This window comes from Scylla paramamosain, chromosome 5 (assembly GCF_035594125.1).
Source record: "Scylla paramamosain isolate STU-SP2022 chromosome 5, ASM3559412v1, whole genome shotgun sequence".
Classification (NCBI taxonomy): Eukaryota; Metazoa; Arthropoda; class Malacostraca; order Decapoda; family Portunidae; genus Scylla; species Scylla paramamosain.
The window spans coordinates 32,699,802-32,719,365 of NC_087155.1; the positions used below are offsets into that span (position 1 = coordinate 32,699,802).

At 41.1% G+C, this 19,564-nt stretch overlaps 1 protein-coding gene across 2 annotated transcripts in view; it reads left to right on the plus strand.

Annotated features, from left to right (window-relative positions):
* Positions 1-5,275: 5,275 nt before the first annotated feature.
* Positions 5,276-19,564, plus strand: part of LOC135100854 (uncharacterized) — a 260,614-nt gene continuing 246,325 nt past the window's right edge. For both annotated transcript variants that reach the window (XM_064004348.1, XM_064004349.1), the window contains exon 1: positions 5,276-5,565. The gene's annotated coding sequence lies outside the window, so the exon portion shown is untranslated. The remainder of the gene's footprint in view (positions 5,566-19,564) is intronic.

Here is a 19,564-nt window from a genome sequence, read left to right on the forward strand (position 1 = left end):
AGCAAAGCCAGACCAGTTTTGCTATTGGACTGTGGTGTTGAAAGGCCCAGATATCCTTGTGCAGGTCATCTCCATCGTGGGGTGATTGGTGAATAGCTGTCTCTCCTCCCTGTAGAGGGCTAGAACATAGGTGGATTTGAAATGTGTGTGTGTGTGTGTGTGTGTGTGTGTGTGTGTGTGTGTGTGTGTGTGCATCTTGTCTTAGCTGTCTCCTCTGCAGGGATGTTGACCTGGTATATACATGAATAAAGAGTTAATTTGCTTCTGTAGTCATATCTGTTTTAAGGCTGGTGCTCCACTTGACAAGTAGTAATATTATGATGAATAAGTAACATGATTTTTTGATTAAAAAACATATATATATATATATATATATATATATATATATATATATATATATATATATATATATATATATATATATATATATATATACGATGTGTGTCATTAAAGTTCCAGGACTGGTGCCACACAAGTTTTATTTCACATCCAGGCTACAAACTATAGGTTATCTCCTTCGAAGTAATCCCCCTGGCACCGCATGCACTTGTCCATCCTTCTCTGCCAGGCTTGCATGCACTGCTGGAAGGATTCTTGCGGGATGCTCCTCAGCTCCGTCGTCACGGCCTTTTTGATGTCGTCCGCATCATCAAAACGGGTCCCCTTCATGACCTCCTTGAGCTTGGGGAAGAGGAAGAAGTCGCACGGAGCGAGGTCAGGTGAGTAGGGCGGTTGCTCCAGCACGGCGATGTTCTTCTTGGCCAAGAACTCTCTGATGCTCAGGGCATTGTGAGCAGGCGCATTGTCGTGGTGAAGCAGCCACGAGTTGCCCTGCCACAACTCCCGCCTCTTCTCGCGCACTGCACGAAGCAGACGCCGCAGTACTTCTTTGTACACATGTTGGTTGACTGTCTGGCCCTGTGGCAAGAACTCGCAGTGGACGATGCCCCTCACATCGAAGAAAGCGATCAACATGACCTTGAAGCTGGACCTGGACTGCCTTGCTTTCTTCGGCCGTGGCGACGCCGGACTCTTCCATTGAAGGCTCTGGCGTTTGGTCTCCGGGTCGTACTCAAATACCCAGGACTCATCGCCGGTGATGACTCTCCTGAGCAAGTCTGGTTCAGTTTCCAGACGCTCGAGGATGTCCTGACACACCTGCATGCGTCGTCCCTTCTGGTCATCGTTCAGGAGTCTCGGCACCATCTTCGCACAGACTTTCCGCATGCCCAGATCTTCAGTGATAATCTTCCACACGCTGTTGTGGTTCATGCCAAGCTCATCTGCGATCTTTCGAACAGTCAACCGACGATCGTCACGCACCATCTGCTTGACACGCTCAACATTGGCCTCATTCCTGCTCGTTGAGGGTCTTCCACTCCTGGGGTCATCTTCCACGTCCTCCCGGCCCTCTTTGAACCTCTTGCACCACTCAAAAACACGTGAGCGTGACATTGTCTCATCCCCGTACACTTTTTGCAGCATACCCAGTGCTTCTGACGGCGTTTTCCCCAACTGCACCAAAAACTTCAAGTTTGTTCGCTGTTCAGCGCTCATTGTTAAACGACCTGCAACAGAGGACATGATTTTAAAAGCACGTAAGAAAAAGATTAGTGACTGTAGAGGGTTGGGAGCGCAGTTGTATACTCCAGAAGGATTACTTTGAAGGGGAAATATGGTGGTTTGTGGCTTGGGTTTGAAATTCATCTTTTAGGACACCAGTCCTGGAACTTTAATGACACACCTCGTATATATATATATATATATATATATATATATATATATATATATATATATATATATATATATATATATATATATATATATATATATATATATATATATATATATATATATATATATATATATATATATATATATATATATATATATATATATATATATATATATATATAAGAAATTAAGATAAATAGAGCAAATATGGTGTTGGCAAGATTGGGATGAATGTTTCCCAAATCATTAGTGCAAGTTACCAACCAAGCAACCTTTGTCCTTATTATAAAGTGCACTTACATTTTTCATATATTTTAGGAGGTTGCAAATTTATATTTTAAGTGATTGACTGTGATGTCTTCCTCTCACTCTGAGGGAATAATAGTAACATTGGTATGCCGGCCCGTGTTATTTCATTACCCTAACAAGACGTTACCTCACGCCTTTCTTGGAACCAACACTTTTACCTCAAGGAAGTGTAGTTTTCAGGAGGATTGAAAACATGTGTAGATACAAGAATTGAGAGGAGTCTCTCTCTCTCTTTCTCTCTCTCTCTCTCTAGAAGGGCTCTGGCCAAAGGCAAAAAAAAAAAAAAAAATAGCGAAGTCACCAGAATACAATGAAAACAGGTTCATAAATTATTTGGAGAATTATCTTGAAACTTCCCTCTTGATTATTAGACGGAAGAGTGTTAGTAAATTATGAATGTGTTAAAGAGTTCATAATTTACTTGCCTGGTTTGGTTCTCTTTGATGTAGTACATAGAACGCTCTATTACATGTGAGGTTGTTCAGTATTCAGGGGAGGGGATTGTATTCGTTGAGGGGATTGTGGGTAGTAAGGAAGACGAAAAGGTTTAAAGTACACACACACACGCTCACACACACACACACACTTATCTAAAAAGTTTGTAAAGAAAATCAAAGGTGTTAGAAAGCGGAGATCGAGGACGAGAAGATAGACTGATGTATAACAGAATATTAAGAAAAGTAATTCTCTCTCTCTCTCTCTCTCTCTCTCTCTCTCTCTAACGCGGCGGCATAAGCACTCCTCTGCTAACACAACAAGACATCTTCAATCCGGCGCCTCATCTCTCAAGCTGGGGGATCTATTTTGATGACGCCGTGTATTGCCTAAATTCCATAACCACCTTATAATGGAAACAGCATAGTCTTCCCTTGCAAACTCCAGGAGGCTTTCGTTTTTCCACTTATTTTGTGCTGACCTCCCCCCATGCCTGGCTGCACTCTCTAATGGACTCGAGAAAAGCTTATATCTCAGTACGGATTTTCTTTATTTTTATTTTAATCTCTACCTTTTACGTGAGGTACAGCAGAGGACACGAGATCTCTTCTTAGTGCTGCCTTTGTATTGGAAAGTAGTGTTGAGAGAGAGAGAGAGAGAGAGAGAGAGAGAGAGAGAGAGAGAGAGAGAGAGAGAGAGAGAGAGAGAGAGAGAGAGAGAGAGCTTAACTTTTACATACATATATTCGTTTCTTTATAATTCAACGCGTTTCTTATCAGCAGTTCTATTAGAGAGAGAGAGAGAGAGAGAGAGAGAGAGAGAGAGAGAGAGAGAGAGAGAGAGAGAGAGAGAGAGAGAGTGTCATTGTAACTCAATTTTTAACAATATTCTTTTTACTTTACTTAAAATTGAACAGGTTTCTCATCAATAGTTTGAGTATTTACTATACAGACGATTTAAAACACACACACAATAGATAGCCTATATATAGCTCTTAGTTACTATTACAAACGGAAATAAAAGGCATTCCTTATTTCATCTCCCATACAAGAATATATATATATATATATATATATATATATATATATATATATATATATATATATATATATATATATATATATATATATATATAAAGAAACGACTGAGAAATGTTGCCTCTTAGAAAAGTGATATTGGGAACTTTCTAATCTATATACGGAAGCTTAGCAGATAGAGAGAAGATTAGACGCCATCATAACCATCCCTTCGCCTCATTAACATCCTGAGAGAGAGAGAGAGAGAGAGAGAGAGAGAGAGAGAGAGAGAGAGTAGTGTCCTCCCTTGCCATTGACGAGTCGTGTTCTCAGAAAGTCGAGAAAAAAATGATTAAAAAGGCAACAATATGTATTCCTAAAAAGGAGTCTGCAAGAGGAAGAGAAAAATTTAATGAAAAAAGCTGAGAGAGAGAGAGAGAGAGAGAGAGAGAGAGAGAGAGAGAGAGAGAGAGCGCTGGGATAATCAACTACTACTGCTACTACTACTACTACTACTACTACTACTACTACTCCTACCAACTGTATTTAGAATCACCCTTTTATTTTATTTCACCCGTCGTTCTATTCTTTCCCCATGTACTGCCGAGCAATTCAATTCTTCTTTTCTTTACCCCAATCCTTTGTGGCTCTCTGCGCTTTGTTCTTTCCTCTCTCCCTTCCCTTCACACGCCTACGTATGAACATCTATAGCCTACTCTCTCTCTCTCTCTCTCTCTCTCTCTCTGCACGACGATTTTGAAGGGCCACATAGATGTTCAGCCGGATTCCAAAGACTGTTTCTCTCTTAAGTAATTTAGAAATCTTGGTAATTTGGCATTAAACCAAGAAAACATCCTTGAAAACTCGTGTAACTTCAACTATATAAAGTCTTTTGAAAATAGTGGAAGTACGGCGCAGAAGTGTTTCAGAATATGGTCCGAATCTCTTCTACCTTGTCATAAAACAACGCCTAACTCCGCCTTTCCTCTTACCAGTCTTCCCCATTTTTTCCCCTTCGCCTACGTGGTTCTGAGTCGTAAAAGAGGAAAGGAGGGAGGAGAGGAGGAAAGAGGGCCATGAGTGAAGTAATCATGTCCGCTTGGCACGTTATGGCATCTGCTTTAGGTATGGCATTTTATGACCCGTTCCTGGTCGTTTCCCTCTTCGGCCGCCTCCTCTTCCTCCTTCGATTCCTGTTCTTTCTCCCTGCTTCTCCTTTGTGTTTTTAAATTTTTTTTCTTTTTCTTCCTCGGTTTGCTTCGAGATTTCCCTTCTTGTTCTTCTTCTTGTTCTTCTTGTTCTTGTTCTTCTTTTCAACTGAATTATTGCTCTTGTTGTTTTGTTGTTGTTGTTGTTGTTGTTGTTGTTGTTGTTGTTGTCGTATCTCTCTCTCTCTCTCTCTCTCTCTCTCTCTCTCTCTCTCTCTCTCTCTCTCTCTCTCTCTCTCTCTCTCTCTCTCTCTCTCTTGTTTAGTAATAACGCACACTCCCCATTGTCTTCAATTTCAGTTCTTTTCTTCAACTTTTATCCTTCCGGAAAATGACTGGTCGCTTGATCCTGATTTTTCGAGCCTGCATTGCCTAGTTTTGTTCTGCCTCCTGTTGTCACATCGTCTATGGAATCCACATATACAGAAAGCTGTCCAGAGATATGTCGTACTTAACTTTGCATGGTATGTGTGTATGTGTGTGTGTGTGTGTGTTTCCGCTAAAGTATTCAAAATTGTCTCGCGCCACGTCACCAGTGAAGCTTCGAGACGTTGGTTCGGTAAGTGAAGTAAGGACCCCCAGTCGCCACGTGGATACTTCAGCCTGCAAGTCTTCCGCCGTGAGTATGCCGGATCGCCGCGGTAACTTGCATAAACTGTACTACTTTCTGTGGTTTTCAAAGTGCAGGAGCTGTTAGTACTGTTCCACAAAGCACTGGCCTTCTTGGTGAGTTACCTGGAAGACGTGCCTAGTGTGTATTTAAGGAGAAGGAGGGTATTTTGATGGTTGCTATGTGCCCTGCAGCCGGTTAGTGTGTCTCACTCGACAGTCACCACTCCGCAGCCGCCACACAGCATTACCTGGTATGTTCTTATCTTATTATATTGCCTTACTATTATTTTACTTTCACTTTTTGTTCCAGGCAATGCAAAGGGATGATGTTGTTGCTGTTGTTTTCATTTATTTATTTGGTTCTAGTGCAGTTCAACAAAATACATCCATAGCACTTATGATCATGCTCAAAGTGTAGATCACATAATTATACACATGCTTTTCATATCACCGGAGTTTCCTTTTCTCCCGTATTAGATGTATTGATCGTGCTGACTAAGGTACTCGTACTGTAATAAGTACAACCTTCCCTCTCTATTATTACTGTGAAATCAAGTGCAGCAGGAAGTATTCGTGTAATAAGTAGGTAAATATGTATTTCCCTACAACTAACCATTTAGGGAAAAAAGTGTACATGTTTGTTATGGTGTAAAGATTAGCTCTACTTTTCTTACGCCATTTAGCGAGAAAGTTCGTTTTATTGGTGTTAGTTTTAATCCCTGAAAACGAATTCAAACGTGATTGGATTACTAGGCCACTTCTAACTATGTGATTGGTGGGTGCTCCAAATGGCGCGTCAGTTTATGGTTTCCCTCCCATTTGCCACAAACTACACTCCTGCTGTGGCCTTCGGGGGATATATGTGCTGCTGTGTCCTTGTTTGCCGTCACCAGTCAGTCCTCTGCCCTCCTTCCCGAAGTCCTTCTTTTGGGTGCTATTAACAGTATGACACGCACTACTTTATTTTTAATCATCCCTCATGTACTAAATCATTTGAATTCTCCGATCATCTCTCGAAGTCGGTTTTCTCAAAAAAAAAAAAAAAAAGTACTCTTAATTTGCACCAGATAATTTTAAGCTTTTAGAAACCCAATCAAGCCTGTATGAATGTCTGTTAGTGGAAGACAGAGGGCGAGTCCATAAAGGAGCATAAAGGGATATTTTAAAAGCTCCCGAGTCATTACGAAACTCAAAAAATGAGATAAATTCATGGATGAGGACGATTGGTGGAAATAGGTAGAGAGGCTTCACGCAGGGATTGCCAAGTGTAGGCCTGATGGTTTCTTTCAGCTTGTCTTATTTTCATGTTTTTGTGTTCTTATTTTATGATCTTGGGACAACAGTAGGCGAGTGGGCACGGTGGTGGTGGCTTTGCTTGGAGGTGCGGCATAGTTACGTAGTGGCAGGTGTTGGCGGGCTAATTAATGTCTAACTCGGTTGATCAAAGAGCAAGAAAATATGCGATTTATTCCCCTTTATAAAATGAGACTAAGTACAGCAACTGGTCTGCGTTCCATTCCCACCCCACGCGTCTCTCTCTCTCTCTCTCTCTCTCTCTTTGTGTGTGTGTGTGTGTGTGTGTGTGTGTGTGTGTGTGTGTGTGTGTGTCGCCTCCGTTTTCTTTCCTCAGTGGTCAAGCGTCCCTCACTTCTGGGTCGCTGGGTCCACACCTGAAAGCTTCGCCCACTCAACGCTGATGGAGGAGATTGTGTCACTTTATATCAATTCCGTGGTTATTTATGTTACCAAGCAGCGCCTGTCCCTCCACTGACAGGCTGCGGTGGAGTAGGTTCATGCGGTGGCTCTCGAATCAAGAAGCACGTTTTCAAATTCTCATCTCTACTGCATTTATTTGACGCTTGTGAAAATTACTAGGGATATCAAAGGCATTTTCATGATTCTAGTGATAGCCGAGAGAGAGAGAGAGAGAGAGAGAGAGAGAGAGAGAGAGAGAGAGAGAGAGAGAGAGAGAGAGAGAGAGAGCATAGCCAATCATCTCTGTGGCCTTTGAAAATATACATAGTTCTCATGAGAGCCCCCTAAGTGTTTCAAAATAGAGATCCAGGAAACGTTTGGTCGATGCTTTCCAAGTTTTTGATGTGTTGGTGTGTGTGGTCACGAGTATGTTATTATTAGAGGGCGAAATGTTTTTGTTTGGTTTCGATTTTTATTATGATACCTTGCAGCTCGCGCGGACACATTGGCTGAGCGATGGCGTATATTTGAAAACATTTCCTGTTATCGCTGTAATTTTGGTTCGTGTTCATACTGTATTTTTGTCACTGTAGAGAGAGAGAGAGAGAGAGAGAGAGAGAGAGAGAGAGAGAGAGAGAGAGAGAGAGAGAGAGAGAGAGAGAGAGAGAGAGAGAAATTCTGAGAAGAGGTTAGTCACTTTCATCTCAATCCACCACTAGTTCTCTCCGCTTCCTCCTCCTCCTCCTCCTCCTCCTCCTCGTTCTCCGTCTCCCTCCATCAACGGCCCTCTTCTTCACCTCACACCAGCCGCACTTCCTCCGCCTCTCGTCCTCTAGTCGCCATTTCCTTCTTGGAACTGCCACACTCTCCCATTAACACCTGAGACTCCACTTTTAGTGTAGATTCCCCTTCACCCTTTTCCTTTGTTTTCTTTTATTTCTTCCGTGTATATTTTTTCCTTCTTCGTTGTTCTCATTCATACCACATTCATCAGCTCTCTCTCTCTCTCTCTCTCTCTCTCTCTCTCTCTCTCTCTCTCTCTCTCTCTCTCTGCTGATCCGCCCTTTCCTCCGCCGTCGCTGAGAGAAAACGGGATCCTCTTTCCACGTCGATCCTTTTTCTGAGCAACTTGCGGGGAACATTTTATCTTGGGCGACGATGATTGCCTGTGTTCCTCTCCCTCCCTCTCATCCCTCTCATCTCTCTCCCATTCTCTCTCTTTTACCTCTCCCTCCCTCATTCTCTTTTCTTTCGTCTCTTTCCTTCTTTCTTCCAACTCTTATTCTCGTTTCACACTCGCGTTCATTCCTTTCTACTTTCTCGTCAAGTTTTGTGTTGATTTCTTTGTTTTTCTTCTTGTTTCGTCTCTTTTCGTTATTTTCTCTTTTGTATTTACCGTTCTGTTTATACGTACGTTTTCTTAAATTTTTGTTTTACCTACTCTATATTTTGGACTGTACCTTCTGAAAAAAAGATCAAATTTTAGGCTTACAGTAAAGAAATTTTAGCGAGTTGTTGTTGGTCACTCCCGTTTTCTATTTCCTGGCCTTCTGTTTGTTCATTTCCGTTTTAGTCTCACTCATTTATTTACCTCCGTATTTATTTATCTGTTTATTTCCTAATGGTATCGGCAAGCCCCTAATATGCCAGAGGTTAATTCTCCGGATTTAGTAAAAGTATGTGAACGTTCCGTATGTAGGAGTACGTGAATTCAGTCCCGCCCTTTCCCCTCGTGTGCCGCCTTTGTGGGACCTTGATCCGAGGCCCCTGAAGGCTGGTAAATAAAAATAGAGCTGTTTGTACTGCCTGTATGCTCTCTCTCTCTCTCTCTCTCTCTCTCTCATCCGCCATCACCACTACCATCAGAGCGAGGTATATATGGGAAGATATAGGGCGGTAGTAGTTATATGTGGGACACGAGGTATGGGGAGGATAATGATGGGGAGGATGGCTTGGGATGATAAAGGGAGGGTGGTATGGCGGCAGTTACACGGGCGAGGGCGGCGAGGAGATGGTAATGATGGCGGGGATGGCCTGGCTTCTTGCGTGTTCTTGGCCTCCTTGTGTGAAATGCTTAGGGATATTGGGCGAGGCTTGGATGAGACCTGCTGGGTTATAGCTTCCCTTATGACCTCCTCCCTCCCTCTCTCCCTCCCCTGTCTCTCCTATCTCCCATTTCCCATTCTCTTTTGTCTTGTATCTTGTCTTGTTCCTTTTTGACTTGTCTTCATTTTCTTCTGGCCGTCACTTCTCGTTGTCTTCTCTTCTCTTCTTCCCTTTCCATTTGTGATCTCCACCCTCCCTCGTCTTCCCTGTCCCTTTTTTCTTCAGCTGTTGTCTTGTCTTGTTTCTTGTGTCTTCCTTATTTTCATCATTCCACCGTATTCAATCTCCATTTATGACCTTCACCCTCCCTCTTCCTCGTCTTCTATCTTCTTTTTCGCTTTCATTTTTCTTTTATCTTTCTTTTCTCTCCTTCCTTCTCTTGTATCTTTTTTTTCTCTCTCCTTCTCTCCTATCTTCCTTTTCCTCTATCTTTCCTTATGCTCTCTCTCTCTCTCTCTCTCTCTCTCTCTCTCTCTCTCTCTCTCTCTCTCTCTCTCTCTCTCTCTCTCTCTCTCTCTCTCTCTCTCTCTCTCTCTCTCTTCCCGGGGTTTTCCTTTTCCATGTATTCTTGTCATAGATTTCTTCTTTTCCTCCTGTTTCTCCTACTTCCCTTTTTCTTCCCTTCTTCCTTCTGTCCTCTTTCCCTTTCTCGCCTTCTTTTCGTATTCTCCTTCCACTTGTTTCCGTCATATATTTCTTCTTTTTTCCCTCTTCCGCTCTGTTTCCCTTCCTTTTCCCTGTTTTGTTTGTGCCTTCCTTCGCATTCATTCTCACTTTCCTTTTTTCCTCGTCCTTTTTTTTTTTTTATCAAATTTCTATCCATTATTTCCTTTTTTTCTTTTCGCATTTCTAGTTTTTCTGTCCTTCCTTCCTTCCCTTCGTCTATATCCTCTTTCATTCATCCCTCTCTTTCCTCTTTTCTTATTACTCGCCTTTCTTTCCCTTTCTGTATTTCTCTCTTGCTTTTTCCTGTTTCTCTTCCTTCTTTTCCCCTCCTTTTATACTCGTATTTTCGTTCATTCATCTGTCTCTCTCTCTCTCTCTCTCTCTCTCTCTCTCTCTCTCTCTCTCTCTCTCTCTCTCTCTCTCTCTCTCTCTCATATGTATCTGTCTTCGTCTTTTTTCCTCTTCCCTCTCACATTTTTCCTTTCCTTTGTTATATTTCCCATCTTTCTTTCTCCTTTTCTTATACCATCGTTCGTTTGTCCTCTTCTTGCCTCTTCTCCTTATTTTCTGTTTATCATATCTTTCTTGCATCCACCTTCATCATTCTGTGTCCGTTTGTTGTTTTTTTTTCTTCCCTTCTTCCTTTTTTTCATATGTAATCTTGAGTCTTATCCCTGTCTTCATTTTTTCCTTTTTTCTTAGTTCTTCCTCCTGACCCTTCCTTTATTTTTTTTTTCCTTTTTTTTTGTATTATCTTTCCATTACGCTCCATCATTTTTGTATCTATAATTTTGTTTTTATTACTGTTCTGTCTCCTTTATTTATTTTTTTTTGTGTGTGTCTCCTCCTCCTCCTCCTCCTCTTCTTCGCTTTCTGTTGCTCTTCACTCCCTTGATATTGGCTCTTATTTTTTTTTACTCTCTCTCTCTCTCTCTCTCTCTCTCTCTCTCTCTCTCTCTCTCTCTCTCTCTCTCTCTCTCTCTCTCTGTGACGCCATCATATCTTCCATTTTTTCCCTTCTCCCTCGCTTCCTTCCTCTTCTTTCACGCCTCGATTTCTGATAGTGGCAATAGCGGCGGTGTAACTGTCCTTCCTCTTCCTCTTCCTCTTGTGTCTTTTTTAGGTCTTATGTTCCTTCACTCTTACTTCCTCCTCTTGTCACGTGTCCTCTTATCCTGTGTCAACTTTTCGTGCTTTTTTTTTATCCTCTGTCTCCCTCTTTTCTTCTTTTCTTAGTTTTGCTCATTACTCGAAGGATGTGCGTATCATTATACTGTCTGTCTGTCTGTCTGTCTGTCTGTTGATCTTAAGTTATCTTTTTTCTTAAGTTCGTATCTCTTTCTTTACTGTTATCATCTCATTTTCTGCAGTTTATTACACCTACTTTTTAATTTTTTTCTGATTGTTCGTAATCTTTTTATATTTATCATTTATGGTGTGGCTTGTTTTTAATCTTTTCTTTCTTTTTTTTTTACCTTCCCTCTTTCTATGTTTCTTACGTCTCTTCTTCTTCTTCGTTTCTTTCTTTCTTACTATTCCTTTCTCCTTCTTCTTCTTCTTCTTCTTCTTCATGATCATTAGGTTCGTATCCCCTTCCTTCCATCTCTTCTTATGCGTTCATTTTTCTTCTTCATTATGTAGACTTCATATAATTTGATTTAATTTTTAATTTTGTATATTTTCGTCCATTCTTGCATTTTTTGGTATCCGTCTCCTTTTTTCTCCTTCTCCTCCTTTTCCTTCTCCTTTCTTGTCCTCTCCTCTCTCCTTTGATTTCTTCTCCCTCTGTTGTCCTCATGCGACGTAATTCTGAGAAGTCGTCCAATTCTCTCTCTCTCTCTCTCTCTCTCTCTCTCTCTCTCTCTCTCTCTATCATCATCATCATCATCATCATCATCATTTAGTTCACGTTTTCATGTTCATTCCAAGCTTCTAAATTTTCTCCCTCTCCAAGCAATTATTTCCCCCTTTCTCCAGCTTCTTTTCCCTCTTGTATTCTCTCTCCTCTCCATTTTTCCCTTTAAGTTTTGCTGGTACATACGTTCTCTCTCTCTCTCTCTCTCTCTCTCTCTCTCTCTCTCTCTCTCTCTCTCTCTCTCTCTCTCTCTCTCTCGTTTCTGCAAGTTTAGTTTCATAATTACTACGAAAGAGGAAAAGGAAGAAAGATAAAAAGGGATGGGCACGAAATGAAATACTAGAGAGAGAGAGAGAGAGAGAGAGAGAGAGAGAGAGAGAGAGAGAGGGAGAGGGAGAGAAAGAGGCATTCTTGTTTAAAAAGTTATTTTCTATCCTAAAAACACGGTATTATTCTAAGGACATTCTCTTCCTTTTCCTCTTCTCTTCCTTTCATCTTCTCTTTCTCTTCCTCTCCTCTTAGCTTGTTCTTCGCTTTCTCTTCTTTTCCTCTTCCTTTCCTCTTCTCTTCCTTATTTTTCCTCTTCATCTCTTCGTTCTCTTCTCCTCCTCTTCCTTTCTTCTTTCTTTCCTCTTCTGTTCTTATCTTCCTCTTCTTTATCTCTTCATTTCCTCTTCTTTTCCTTCCCCCTTTTCTTCTCTTCCTCTTCTTTCCTCTTCGCTTCTCATTTTCTTCCTCCTCGCTTCCTCTTCTCTTTCGCTTCTCGTCTTCTCGTCCTCTTTTCTTCCGCTTTCTTTCCTCTTTTCTTCCTCTCTCTCTCCTCCTGTTGGCATCCTCTTCCTTTTCTCTTATTTTCCTCTTCTTTTCTTCCTCTTCTCTTTCTCCTCTTTTCCATATCTCTACCTCTTCTCTTCCTCTTATCTTCCCCTTCCTTTTCTTTCTTCTCTTCTCTTCTTTTCTTCTCTTCCTGTTCGCTTTCTCTTCCTTTCCTCCTCTTTTCCTTTTCCTTTCCTCTTTTCCTCTTCTTTTCTTCCTCTTTCTCTTCTCTTCTTTTCCTCATCTCTTCCTCTTCCTCTTCCTCTTCCTTTCTCTCCGCTTTTCTTCTCTTCTCTCCTCTTCGTTTCCTTTACTTTTCCTTTTCCTTTCCTCTTCTCCTTTTCCTTTCCTCTTCATTTCTTTTCCTCTTTTCCTTCCTCTTTTCCTTTCATTCCTCTTCATTTCCTCTTCTTTTCCTCTTCCTTTCCTGTTTTCCTCTTTTCTTCCTTTTCTCTTTCTGTTCCTTTCCTCTTTCTTTCGTCTTCTCTTCCTGCTCGTTTCCTGTTTCTTTCCTCTTCTCTTCATCTTCGCTTCCTTTTTCTCTCCCTTTTCTCTTCACTCCTTTCTTCGCTTCCTTTTCTTTCTTTATTTCCCTTTTACAGTTTTCATTCTTCTTTCTCTTTTCCGGTCCTTCTCTTTTTTCCTCCCTTTATCTCTTCCCTTCGCATCCACCTCTCATGCTCTTTTCCTTTTATTTCATTTTTTCCCTCCTCCCTTCTCACTTTTCCTGTTTCTTTCGTCATTTCTTTCCTTTTTCTTTTCTCCTTAATTCCCTCTTTTCTCCCGTCCGTTTGCTATTTTTTCTCTTTTTCCTTCTATCTTCTTCATTCCCTACTTGTCTCTTTTTCGTATTCCCTTTTTTTCTTTCCTTTCCTTCTTTTTAATTTTTCTCCATTTTCTTATCATATTTGTTTCTTCTTTTCTCCTTTTAGTTATCTCTTTTTTTCTTCCCTTATCTAAGGTTTTTGTGTGTCTGTCTGTCTGTCTGTGTGTGTGTGTGTGTGTGTGTGTGTGTGTGTGTGTATCTGTCTGTCTATTTATATCCATCTATATATCTATCTATCCGTCTGTGTATCTATCTATCTATATCCATCTATCTATCTATCTATAGCCGTTTGTTTATCTATCTTTCTGTCTATACCAGTCTGTCAGTCTACTCCCCTCCTCCCACTCTCTCTCTCTCTCTCTCTCTCTCTCTCTCTCTCAGCACCTGGTGGGGAAAATATTCACTTAGATCTTGGTCACTAAGCTCCAGGTAACTCGTACTAAGGCGATAGGTGAGGGGGGGGACAGGTAAAGGGGTAAGAGAGGGCAGGTAAGGGGTTGAAAGGGGGCAGGGAGATGAGGAGGTGAAGGTTTATGGTTATCGATCCTGCTTGTGTGTGTGTGTGTGTGTGTGTGTGTGTGTGTGTGTATGTGTGTGTGTTACGTAGGTAGTAGATATATTGATAGATATATAGAAAGAAGGAAAGAAAGATGATGAAATATAGATGATAGATAAATGAATAGGGAGATAGGTAGGTAGATAGATAATTAGATATGTAGATAGATAAATAGATAGATAGATAGGTACGTATGTAAAGAAAACGAGAAAAGAAAGATAGATAGATAGGTACGTAGGTAAAGAAAACGAGAAAATAAAATAAAGTTGAGAGAGAGAGAGAGAGAGAGAGAGAGAGAGAGAGAGAGAGAGAGAGAGAGAGAGAGAGAGAGAGAGAGAGAGAGAGATCAAAGAGACTCCCTACCTCCCTCTCTCCAATCGTCCTCTTTCTCCACCACCACCACCACCACCACCACCACCACCACCACCTGTGTCTCCGGGGCGCGGGATTCTCAGGGGGATGATATTTTTAGGTGTCTTGCCGCGCGGAGTGACCCGGGAATACGTGTTATTTTTTTCTACTCCTTTTCGTTTTTATTCCCATAGAGATAGTGGCTTCCCTTCACCTCATCCTTTTCCTTTTTATTTTTATTTTTTGCCGCAATTTTTATGTTTTTCCATCGTTATTTTTTTTTTCTGAAGCTATTTTCTTTAACATTATTAACCAAGTAGAGATACATTTTTTTTTGTCAATTTATTCACTCTTTTTGTCTCTTTTACTTTCATATTCATTCGTCGTTATTTTTTTTTATCTGTTTTTTCTTTTGCCTTTTTTTTTTTTTTTATTTTTCTTGAACAATATATTAGTGGAGATAGGTTTTTTTTTTTTTGTTTCCATTTGATTCAACCCTGTCTATAGTTTTTCGTCTTTTGATTTTCATATATCCAAGTTGTTAGTTTTGATTTATCTATCTTGGGATATTTTTTTGTCTTTTTTCATCTCTCTTAAACAAAGAAAAAACATTAATAAAGATGCGTATGTTTTTATTTATTTATTTTTTTATTCATTCAGTCCTGTTTGTGTTTTCTTGCATTTCCTTTTTTTTCAGTGAATCGTATGCATTTTCATTTCTTTCGAATATTTTTTCTTAGTGTGGCTATTTATTTTTTTTTAGCTTTCGTCTTATGAGAATGTTTCGCTTCCATGTTTTGTTGATTTTATGTTTTTCAAAGCTGTAATGCAACTTTGTAGATATTCCATGATTTATTTTTAGTCTTTCCACTGAAATATATTAATTTTTTAATCTACTTACGTATTATTTTTCATCAGATCTTTCTCTGTTTTTTGGTACTAATTTTTGTCTTTATTTTCTTATTCTGTTCATCACTTTTTTCTTTCATATTGCATATTTTTTCCTTCTTTCCTGTGATGTGTACAAAATATCCATTCCTTTTTCGTTAATAATGTTCTAGCCTGCTTAATGATTCTTTGTTTTGTCATTCTTCTCTGTCTTCATTATGTACACCACATCTCTCACTTTAGGATTGATAAGGACCAATAAAGGGGTCTGCTGGGGTTTGGTCTTTCTTTGTGTTCGACTGTGCTTCCTTGGGTTAACGTGGTCATCTTGAGAAGGGTATTCAGGTGGTGGTGGTGGTGGTGGTGGTCATCTATCTCCCTCTCCCATCTCTCCTTCTTCTCTTCCTCCTCCTCCTCCTTGTCCTGTGCCTCGCTCCTCTCTGCTCCTCCTCCTTTACTCTGTCCACTCCTCCACTGATCTCTTATCTTCTTCCTCCCCCTTCCTTTTTCCCTTCATCTCTCCTTTCGTGTCTTTTTTTTTTATCTATTTTGCTTTTTCGTTGCTCTTCTTTCTCGTATATTTTTTCTTCCTTCGGTTTCTTTTCCTCTCTTCATTCTCACTTTCCATCTTCTCTTCTCTCTTCTCTTTTTCTGTATTTTATTTTCTTTCGACGATTTCTTGCAAAATTATAGAGCAGTGTGTGTGTGTGTGTGTGTGTGTGTGTGTGTGTGTATTGAGTGGATAATTAATCGTGTAGATGAAAGACAACATGATTACCAGCCAGCGTGGAGGGTTGGCCAGCCTGATGCAGATACACGTGTTGTGCCCCATTAATGAATCACTCGGCTGATAATTACAGGTTACATTGTGTTTCCGCGGTTCACTGCAGCATAAACACGTTCATATCGCTATGGTTCATCGCTTTAATTGTCATTCCACGTCCTGCTAATATCGCTATTGCTATTGCTGCTGTTGTCACCGCCCTCGCCTTTGTTAGAGCTTGTGGTGCTGCTGCTGTTGTCACCGCCTTCACCCTTGTTATAGCTGCTGCTGCTGCTATCGGTGCTCGAATTGCAACTCGGAACTTTTGTACCTCGGTGCTGTCCATCTATGATAAATTGTTTATATTATGGACGTGTCTTTTTAACATATACAAGTTGACACTAACGCACATATGTATGCAAGTGTGTATGTATGTAACCAGATCATGAGGATGGCCTAATGTCAATGGGCACTCCTCTCACACTGGAGGACAACCTTCTGGGAGAAGAGGGCCCTTATACATACATCCCTTTCAGGCGTCCCTGACTTCGTTAGGGTATTTTGACACGGACAACATTTCTTTGGAAGTGGAGTGAAAGTATACCTGGAAAGCATGTCTTTAGGACGCGTGACGGGGAAAGAAGAGGAAGGAGCAGTTTCTTCTTGTTTCCATCCTTATGAATCTCACAGTTTGGAGAAGGCCGGGCAGGGAAGGGAGATACGAGGAAAAGGCCTCGTTGTGGACCGCCGTTTGCGAGACCACGTGGCCCAGATTGCCCAGGTGGTGGCCCTCCTGCTGGGGGGTGTGGAGTGCGTGGCTGGAATACTGGGAGGCGTGAACTAATTGTTGTTGGCATCGTTGCTGTTTTCGTTTTCGTTGTTTTGTTGTTGTTGCTGCTGTTTTCATTGTTTACTGTTATTGGTATTTGTCTTTATTACCATACGTGTTCTTCAATTCCTTTTTAATCACATGAAGCGCAAAAACAGAAAAAAAATAATGTACTATATGCATCCTCCTCACTCACTGCTGGACTATAGCAGCGGTTCACCAGGGCCACCCTCTTGACATATTGCAGTGAAAGGGTTAACAAGAATTCTGCATCATCAGTAGACAAAACCCTCATGAAAATTGGATTAATCATATACATAGTCCACTACGCTAGAGCAGCGGTTCACGAGGTCCTTCCATCTGGCCGGACACATGAATAACGGCCGGCGTCCAGCAACAAGCCGCCGCCACCCGCTCACGCCGCCTCCCGGGCTCTCCATGGCAACAGTGACGCCGCTTCATCATAACTCAGTAATTTGCGATACCTTATATTTGTGGACGACGGGTTCTTGCTGTAACTTTGGTCTAAATTGGCAATTAATTCTTTGACTGTCCTGGAAGTGTGTGTGTGTGTGTGTGTGTGTGTGTGTGTGTGTGTGTGTTTGTGTTTGTGTGTGGGGTTGGGGAGTTATTTTTTCTAATTCACCTTTTATTACATGCTTTTTTTTTTACTTTATTTCTTGTCAGATAACATTATTCCCATCTTCATTCTGAGGACGTGCTTTCTTTCTTTATTGTCAGCATGCGAGGAACACCCATTTTATTTATTTATTTTTTGCAGCTAGGTATCTTCTTTCCTTCGTATCGTTTTTCGTGGAGGCTGCCGCGTTACGACCACCATTAGTCAGCGACCTCGACCTGGACGCGGTGTGGCTTTCACGTGTCGTGGTCGCCACCACCACCATGGCGCGACCACGAGTGAGATGGCGCATGGCCTTATTTATACACGACGTGCCAAATTAATGAGACGTCCGCGCTGACAAATCGGCGTCCAACGAGCGGGAGATTTATAGTACTTGGTGAGTGGCTTTCCTGGGCTTGAGGAGGAGACGAGAGGAGCAGCAGACTGACAGGATTTAGCAGCGGTAGGTGTGTTATAGGACCATATTCTGAAACATTTATTCGCCGCATCTCCACTACATTTCATAGCTTCTACTTCACTTCTACTACATTAAAAAGGCTCTACTAGAAGTTACACTAGTTTTTAAGGGGGTTTTTATGGTTCCAGTGACAGATGAACAAGATTTCTACATTATTAGCAGGAGAAACTCGTGAGAACCCGGCTAAATCATCTGTGGCCTTGGGAAATGGTCATGGTTAGGGAGCAAAGCATTTCAGAGTACGGCCCACAGTGTGTCATTTCCTTGTGTATGGCTGAGACAAGGGGAGGAGCAACCTGGCGGGGCGGAGAGGCAGTAGATGTGTCAGTGTGTCACCTCTTTGCGTATGTCCTTTTTGTATTTTGTCTTTTTTCCCCCAAAGTTTAAATTAAAGAGGGATTCCAAAGGGGAGGCATGAAAACTTGAGGTATTTTATTTATTTACTTATTCATTTATTTGGCATTTTCATTACTCGATCCTATGGGTGCAAACAAAGCCGCTAAAATGAATATCTTTTGTTTTCGTGTGCATTACGACGAAGAGCAAATAAGAGACGAAGACAGGAATCGATATGACCTGTTGTTGTTTATTTATTTTTAGCCTCTTTCTCTTCCAATAAATGTATGATGAAAAGAAAAGTGGGAGGAAGACAAAAACACACATCCCACTAATTTTTTCCACAAAATCTCCCTATAAAATGTAAAATTACAAATGAAACCGGAGAGAGGACAAATAAATAATCTATAAGGGACAAAGAAATAATCAATCCCTTTAATATCCATCCGCTTCTCTACCTATGAACGTGGCGTGCTTGCAACTTGCGCAGTTGTGTGTGAAGTCTATTAATCCAGTAGTGTCCCCAGTAGTGTCCACGAGGGAGTATATTATACACTTAAAATTTCTACATTTATTTCAGTAAAAAATAAGTACAATAATAATCCCCGGGTATTTGGTTTCAACAACTCGCTGAGAACTTTCCATCAAATTGATTCACAATAGTGTCCGAGTTTCATGTCTGAGCAATTTAATACAGAACATTAGAGTCAAGAAATTACACAAAAACACAGAAAATCAAACACAAAATCCTAAATCTAAACATCCTAATAATTAAACACCCTACAAATTACTTTCTCTTTTCACTTTCATGATACAACAATTATTGAGAATGCATCACGTAGCTTTTAAGCTCCACTTACGAGTACTGGGACGAGCTTGTCCATGTCACCTCATCCTCCTCTCAGGTCTGGAACTTCTGCAACCTCTCTGCTTCATGCTCTCTGCTACCTCTGCGTGCAGTCTGCTGTCTTACTTCTTCCTCAGTTACATGACATGGTGTATCATAGTTTGTTACATTTACCCCTCAAAAGCTATCTCTATGTTAAGGTTGATAGTCCCATACATTTCACATAATTCACAAGCAGTAATGCACTTCATACACATGACCCGCCCATAGGCGTGGCAATATGTCTTTGCCCAATTAGGGTATTAGGGCGGAGTTTGGATATAGGGCACGGTAAGAAGTTGAAGATAATTAAGACAACAGTAAGTTCCCTCATTACATCTCTGTTCATCTCTCTTTTCCCCTCGTTCGCACACAGTGTCTCCTCAGCGCTGTGCTCACCTTTTCCCTCTTTATATACGAGTCCGCCGACCTCCACATCTCTGTCCGGGTCCCTCGGCCACGGTCACAGTTTTATAACCTTTTTTTCCGTGTGGGTCAGTTCTGTGTGGGCCTTCCCATCATTTCACGTCAAATACCCAAAACAAAACAGCTGTGTTGGTACTGGATTTTTCTACTT